Raw genomic sequence first — 8,240 nt, 5'->3', positions numbered from 1 at the left:
AACCCTGGCTAAGCCCACAGATCCCTCAGTTTTTTTTCACTTTTTAGGAGAAACCAGAGAGGAAGCTGAAGAGTCACCCAATCTGGAGGGATTTTCACACGTCAGAAATGGAAATGAATGCCCATTCTGGTTTGCTGCGGTCCTGACAGCAGGCCTGCAGCAGCCTCATATGTGGGGCAGCTGGACCTCATAAGGTGCATTCAGTCATGTGTGCTGGGCACCCTTGTCACTCCTAGTGACACCATGTTGACCTGCTTTCTCAGAGCCCCCCCTTCTAGTGGCAGACATGAGTAGTCAAATGACCACTTTTGGTTCATGCTGCAGGAGGGGTCAGTGCAGCACGCTCTGGAAGCACTTAGGAGGGACCCCCAACCCATACTTGGAGGTTGAGGGAAGTTTTCCAAAGGTGGTGATGTTCAGCATTGATAGGGAGAAGAATTAAGAAGGGGTCCCTTTACACATTCTCACAGAAGGGACGGGATGATGCTCTTAATTTGCGTTGAGTCATCTGAAGTGATTCTGTAGGCACTTTTTTAAAAATTAAGAGTATTTATTTATTTATTTGAGAGACAGAGCATGAGCGAGAGCGACAGCACAGCTGGAGGAGAGGCAGAGGGAGAGGGAGAAGCAGGCTTCCCGCTGAGCAGGGAGCCCAATGCGGAACTCGCTTGCAGGACCCTGGGATCGTGACCTGAGCTGAAGGCAGACGCTTAACCGACTGAGCCACCCAGGCAACCCATCTGCAGGAACTTTCCACCCAAGTGGGTTCTGGGGGCTCTGAGTCTGGTCATGGGGCCCTAGATCTCTGGCCAGGGCACCAGACAAGAGATGAGAAGAACCAGGAGGGGTCCATAAGCCCAGTGAGCGGGGGTAGGGCAACCAAACTCAAAGCCAGACATCGGGTTCCACCAAGCTTCCATCTGAAGAGGGCTGGGCAGGTGGCAGGACAGAGCAGGATGGGGGCAGCAGAGGCTGAGAGGTGTGCAGCTTGGAGAAAGGCCCCCAGGGGGAGCTCAAGGGAGCCGTTGTTCTCAGCTTTCTCCACTGCAACTGTTGCTTTAAGCTTCCTTAGCCTCTGATGCCAGGAGGAGAAAAACCTGTTACAGAACCCAACGAGAGAAAAGAGAGACAAGTCTAGAAGAGCTGTTTGGCATTAAACCTAACAGGGGAGGTAGAATATAGTACTTAACAAAGAAGGGCTGGTGATGAGAGGCACATACGCCCCTACGTAGTTAGCCGTGAAGGAGACTTGCACCACCCTGTGGTTTCCCCAAGGTCAGCCATACATCTCTCACCCTCCCGATGGCCTGCCCCAACCCATGGCCCCTTCTCAACCTGGCCCCCACTTCCCAGTGGCTCCTCCCTGCTGTGTCTGGCATCCACCAGCATGAGGTAACCTTCCCCAAGCATCCAATCGAGAACACCCCTGCATTGTGTTCTCTCACATGCTGGCTTGTTTCCGCTTGTCCACAGAGACCATCCCTCCTGAAAATGGGCTTCTTGCTGCATTCATTGTTCTCTCTCCCATTGTGTTCTGAGAGCAGGACCCTGTCTGGTGCATCACTGTAATCTAGACCTTAGAACAGTGCCTGGTACATCATATGGTTTGATATAAAACTGCTGAATGAATGAATGAATGAATGAATGAATGGTAAATGAATGAATGGTGATTGTGTCTGAGGGGAAAGAAAACAAGCTCCAGAATCAGACATGGATGCGCCCAGGATTGAACCCAAGTCCACCCACTTACGCATGGAGAAATTTCTGAGCCCAGAGTCCCAATTTGTAAAATGGGCTATGCAAGGATTGTGGATTTGCATAGGGCCTAATATAGAGTAAGGGTTCTAAAAGGTAGCTATTTAATTTATTACCATGATAAAGAATAAGGAAGGAGACTTTTGCTGTTATATCAGAGAGGGGATGGGTAAGAGTCCAGAATGGCCAGCAGGCAAGCTGCATGGGTCAGGAAGGGGAGGCAGGAAGGGGAAGATGGGATGACCTGCTCTAAGGCCCTCTAGGCCATCACACAGCAGGGAGGAAAGGCCGAGCTGACAGGTCTCTCAGCTCTCAAGAGCAGGCTGAGTGTGGTTTCTCCGGGCACTCCCTGGGCAGAAACCAGAGCAAACTCACGGCCCACCATCATTGCTCAGAAGCATGAATGTTTCTAGGGAGGAAGCTTAGCCACCTTCACTGCCCCGGCCACACTCTCCCATCATGCCCCAGCCATGGGGCTCTGTTTGTGTACCTAACTGTGTAGACTGCCCCCGTAGAGAAACCGGGTTGGACAACTTGGAGTCCTGTTGCATTTTTTTTCACGTGATGTAGATGACTACCCAGATATTGCTGTTGGGCCAGGCCTGCAGGAAAAGGGAAAGTTCAGCCAAATACAAGAACACAGTCTAGAAAAAACGAGGTAGTAAAGAAAGATGCAGTTGGGTCATTGCCATGTGGGTTTGGGCCAATGGCTTCCCCTCTCTGGGCTTCAGTTTTCTCAGTTACCACGTGTTCTTGTTCCTTCCCTATATCATTCACTCATTGATTCATTGATTCAAAAATATTTCTCAAGCACCTAGTTTGTACCAGGGACTGCTGTAAGCACTGGGGGTTCAGTAATGAGCAAAGCTGACAAAAATCCCCAGCCTCACGTTTACTGCCCATCGTAAACAAAACCAGGAAAATTGCTGTATCTTAGTTCAGGATAAGTGCTAAGGAGAAAGAACAGTAGAGAAGGGTGACAGGGAGCCTTTTCCAAAAGGGTGACTTCAGTCAAGGGTGAGTCAAGACCTAAGGGAGTGAGCCAGGATGTCATCTGGGCAAAGGGGGTTCCAGGCAGAGGGGGAAGCCAGTGGGCAGAGCTGCCTTGAATATGAAGCTTTCTTATCTCCACTCCTTTCACTGCTCCCAGCTAGCCTCCTGGCTGCAGCTTCCTAAGGGCCTCCCTGCCCTTACTCTTGCCTCTTTCCCCCCACATTAGATGTAGTGGATAATAATCTAAATATATAATACCAGTTCCCCACCTCCTATACCTGTAATGGCTTCAGGCAGCATCGTACCCATGACCCATGGTGACCTCTCTACCCATGTACCCATAAGCTTTCCTCTCTCTACCCATGACCTTTTAAAAAGTAATTCAGTCCCCATCACTTCTCTTCTCAAAACTGGCCAGGTGTCCCTACCACACTCAGAGCAAATGGTGGTCGTTCCCTATGGGCTGAGCCCGGCTCTCTCCTCTCTCCCTGGTTCACTCCTTCCCTGCCACTCGGGCCAGGCTACTGTTTCTGCAGCCTTCGGGGCTTTACCCATGTCCTCCGCCTTGATATCCTTCCCTGGCTACCCAAGCCTGGCTTCCTGACCTCATGCACATGCCGCCTTCTTCAGAAAGAGCCACCTTCACCAGCCTGTCCGCACGAGCAGCCATCACCCTCTGTCCCCTCGCTGTGCTTTATCTGTTGTCATAGCATTCATCACTCCCCTCATTTTATATATTCACAGTAGTTGCTGTAATTGATCAGGTGGTTACTACATGCTGGACCCTGTTCTAAACATCCAAGAATTAACTTACCTTCGCTCCGTCTCCATGAAGATGGTATTATTATTAACTACATGCTCTGGACCAATAACTTGAGATACAGAGAAGTTAAGAACTGTGCTCAAAGCTCCCAGCTGGAGAGTGTCAGAGAAGATTCAAATCCTGGAACTCCCATTATTAACCATAACACTCTAGACTAGCACTACCCAAACCACTCTGTGATGACAGAAACGTTCTGTGTCCGTAATGGTAGCCGCTGGCCACAAGTGCCTGTTGAGTGCTTGAAATGTGTGTGACCAAGGAATGGAAACTTTAATTTTATTTCATTTTAATTATTTTTAATTTCAATAGCCACATGTGGCTAATGGCTACTGTATTAGACAGGGGAACCCTACAGCCTCTTATTTGTTCCTTTTTAATGTCATCTCTCATAGGAGGAGGGAACTTCTCTGTGCCTCAGTTTTCTTATTTTTATAGTGATGTAAATACTTTATAGGACTGTTGTGAGCATGAGTATATATATTTTATATTATATAATTTTATTACATTATATATCTATTGCTATCTATACCTATATATGGTATATAAAGGGCTGAGGACATAGCCTATCTACTCAATGCTCATTAATTATCATAATCATCACCATCATTGTCATTTCTATTATCATTATGAGGCTCCATAAGTCCAAGGACTTTGTTCACTGATGAATCCCATTACCTGGAAGATTCTTAGCACATAGTAGGTGCTCAATAAATATTTTTTTTAATGAATAAGTGAACTGAATTGACTGTGGGACTTGAACAGAAATCAACTGCACAAACATGAACTCTTTCAGGGCCTTGGAAGGGCATGTAAATGAGTGAAGGGGAACAGTCTAAGATAGTGGGGGAGGATTGGGGACTGTGGCGAATTGAAAAGAAGGCCAAGGTCAAGACTTTCAAGATCATTTTCTGGGGGTGGGAGCAGCAGGGAGCACTGTGGTTCCAGGAGAACACCCACAGCTAAAAGGCATCCATGAGCTGCCAGTTTGGGGGACTTCGCTACTCCATGATTACAACTGTCTGATTCTCTTTCCCAAAAGTTGAACTCTATAGACATTCCATAGTCTTGACAGGTGTTGTTTGCATGTAAAGCAATCCCAGACCTAGTGCTCAGAAAACCAATGCTGTAGATGGTGCCGAATGAAGACATATTTGTTCAGAAGTTCCATGTGAAGAAAGAAAGAAAGAAAGAAAGAAAGAAAGAAAGAGAAAGAAAGAAAGAGAAAGAAAGAAAGAAAGAAAGAAGGAAAGAAAAGAAGAAAGAAAGAAAGAGGAAGGTAGGAAGGAAGGGAGGAAATGTGAATGGCTTGCAAACAGGAACATCAGTCTGGGACATGGCAGCCGAGTTGACAGCAATGACAAGGAAAGGATCCAGCACAATGCCTTGTCTAGAAAGAAATCTTTTTTGGACAAGATTTGAGTTCTGGAAACTGTGCTTGTAGTTGACCTGGAGCTCACTGGGGCATTTATTTTTTGTTGTTGACTAGAACAGTCGGCAAAATGGCCTCCACCATTTGACTTGCTAGTTCTTTCTCTCTCCCAGCCACGTACAGTTATGTTGATGTAAGGCATGAGTACATATGACACACCTGAATGCTGTTCTAAGAGTCGCATCCCTCATGTGAGTCACTACTGTGTGATCTTGGGCACCTCTCAGACATGGATTAGGTCATCAGGCACTTCCAACATAAAAAGTGATATATCCTTCAGTGATTCTAAATCAGAAGTGGCTCATAGATCATCTACAGCCAACACCTGTGGTTTGTTTGGCCCACATTATTTTTTTTAAGATTTTATTAATTCATTTGACACAGAGAGAGAGGGAGGAAGAGAGCACAAACAAGGGGAGCGGCAGGCAGAGGGATAGGGAGAAGCCGACTCCCAGCGGAGCAGGAATCCTGATACAATGGTGCTTGATCCCAGAACCCTGGGATCATAACCTGAGCCAAAGGTAGACCGAGATACCCAGGTGCCCCGCTCACATGGTTTTTTAAAAGTTAGTCGATATATTAGTTTTCTACTGCTTCTGTGACAGATTATCACAAATTTAGTGACTCAAAACAATACAAACTCATTCTTACACTTCTGGAAGTAAAAACTCTGACACAGGTCTCACTAGGCTAAAAACAGGGCTGCGTTCCTTCCTGAAGGGTCTAGCAGAGAAGCTCTTTTCCTGCCTTTCCCAGCTACCACTCACGTTCCCTAGCTGTGGTCTCTTTCCTTCATTTTCAAAACCAGATCACATCTCTCTGTGCTTTTCTTCCACAGTCACATCTCCAGAGACTCTCCTCTTCTGCCTCCCTCTGTCATTTTTAAGGACCCCTGTGATTACATTGGGCCCACCCAGATATTCTGGGATTCTGAGATTTAAAGGTCGGCTGATTACCAACCTGAATTTCTCTTTGCCACATAACTGAATGTACTCAAAGTTTCCAGAATTAGGACATTGATCACATTTCCTTTTTTGACCTAAAATCTAGTTTTCTAGTTTCCCTTAAATGAATATCTGCTGACTGGTGACCCTGGGCCCCAATCTTGCATGAGCAGGCCCTCATTAACAATATGGCAACAATTAGCTTGACCCGAGCTGTCCTGTTTGCCCCAGACTTCACCCCTCCTTATCATCTTCCTGACTAATGCTCAGAGTAAGCTGCCATTTGTTATTTCCCTGGGCTACTGTTTTTCCTACCAAGCTTTCTTCACTCACTTGCATGCTCCCCCTGGCCTCATCAGCCAGTGAACCTTCAGCACAGGTCCTAACGCTTAAATATTCGGAAAGTTCAGCTGTGTCGCTTCTGCTATCTGTCTCCATCAGAAATATTACAGAGTAATGTATGCAGTGGATCCCCGCCCACATGTGATAAGGGAGCCTGGTGTTATAGGCAACCTAGGGAACTCACAGCAATGGAAGGGACCGGGGAGGGACGAGTGAGGCTGAGGGGTTCCCAACGGTGTGCAATGCCAGCACGGATCACCACATATATGACGGTGTGCCAGGGACCACACTTGGGGCTCGTGATTTTCTTTTGCTGAGTTCTCCCAACTGCTCACTGAGGTGGACATTATTATTTAGCTTTCCCCACTCCCTTGTGAAAACTGTGGCACAGAGAAGTTAAGTAAGTCGTGCAACGTCACACAGCTGCAGAGGATGAGTTGGGATTCAGACATGTTATTCTCATTGCAGAATCTGAGTCTTAACCCCTCTAGCTTCTGTCATCAGAGACGGAGTTGTATGTGGCTTCAAGCTTTTGAGGGGCTGGACTTAGGAGGATAACCTGGACCCCAGGGGATCATTCTAGCAGGTCTCCAAAATGGACTTGAGTCCCTCTGAGTTCCTAAGTTGACACAGGAAACCCTGAAACAGGAACAAAAGCCCTCTGTCAGAGGAGGCTTCAGCTCGGGGGAATTTTGGCCTTGAAGTTGCCTGGGCGAGACTTCCTAAATCATAACCCTTGCAGTCTGGAAGTATGAGATGTTTGTGAGAGGGCATGAACCCTGTAAGAGATTAACAGGGAACACTGGTAGGGTGGGGGAGGGAAGAGGGAAGCCTGTGAAAATCTGGCACTTTGGCTCGCTTTTCGCGCATTAAATTTAGCTGTGAACTTGGTAGTTTCCTGGATTTAAAGAGAGCGGCCAACCCCTCCAGGTCTAGTAAGGGCCCGTTAAAGCAGGGCTCCGAGAAGGCCCACCCCACAGCTGGGCAGTGTGGGCTGGGTTCATGGCCATATGCTTGGACATGCACCACCCAAATTATATTCTGCCTGTGGCAAATGAGATTCTGATTTCTTGCTAGATGCAAACAGTCACCATTTGCCAGGACGAGGAAGGCAGAGGGAATTCTGTTTGACAAGGGCAGATGAGACTCACAGAAGACTGGCCAAAACTGGCCAAGCCACCGGGACAGCAGTGTGATGACTGTGAGCAGGGCGCCCATCTGCAGGGATGGCCCCAAACTATGCCTCCTGTCCCGGAAGAGCTTTGATAGCGTCCCTTCCACTTCCCCAAAGTCCCAGTTTAGCTGATAATAGAGACGGTCATCTTCTGAAGTCAACCCCTGTGAATGCTTTCCAAAATAAACCCCCTGTATCAGGTTGTTGGTATCTTTTTTGTTTCTGTCTCCAAAGAGAAATGGACAGAAAATTAATCAGCTATTGAGAAGTATCATGAAAAGTGAGAGCTGCAAAGAAGCTCTAGAAATTGTCTGGGGAAAGGAAACAAATGTGTGGCATCTCTCTTCCAGCCCAGACACAGTTCAGGCACATAACATGAACAACTTCATTTCTCACAAAAGTGCCGAGAGGAATGTTAAGTATTATTAGCCTTTTTTTAAAGATGAGGAACCTGGGGTGCCTGGGTGGCACAGTGGTTAAGCGTCTGCCTTCGGCTCAGGGCGTGATCCCGGCGTTATGGGATCGAGCCCCACATCAGGCTCCTCCGCTATGAGCCTGCTTCTTCCTCTCCCACTCTCCCTGCTTGTGTTCCCTCTCTTGCTGGCTGTCTCTATCTCTGTCGAATAAATAAATAAAAATCTTTAAAAAAATAATAAAGATGAGGAACCTGTAAAAAGGACTCAAGGACAGACACTCGGTTGAGGGCATTACTGTGATTAGAATTCAAGCTTGGGACCTCCCCACCTCCCAGTCCATGGCTCTCATCCTCACCCCAGGCTG

This window comes from Ursus arctos, unplaced genomic scaffold (genome assembly GCF_023065955.2).
Source record: "Ursus arctos isolate Adak ecotype North America unplaced genomic scaffold, UrsArc2.0 scaffold_15, whole genome shotgun sequence".
NCBI lineage: Eukaryota > Metazoa > Chordata > Mammalia > Carnivora > Ursidae > Ursus > Ursus arctos.
The sequence above is the reverse complement of the archived record's forward strand: the minus strand, read 5'-3'. Positions refer to the sequence as shown.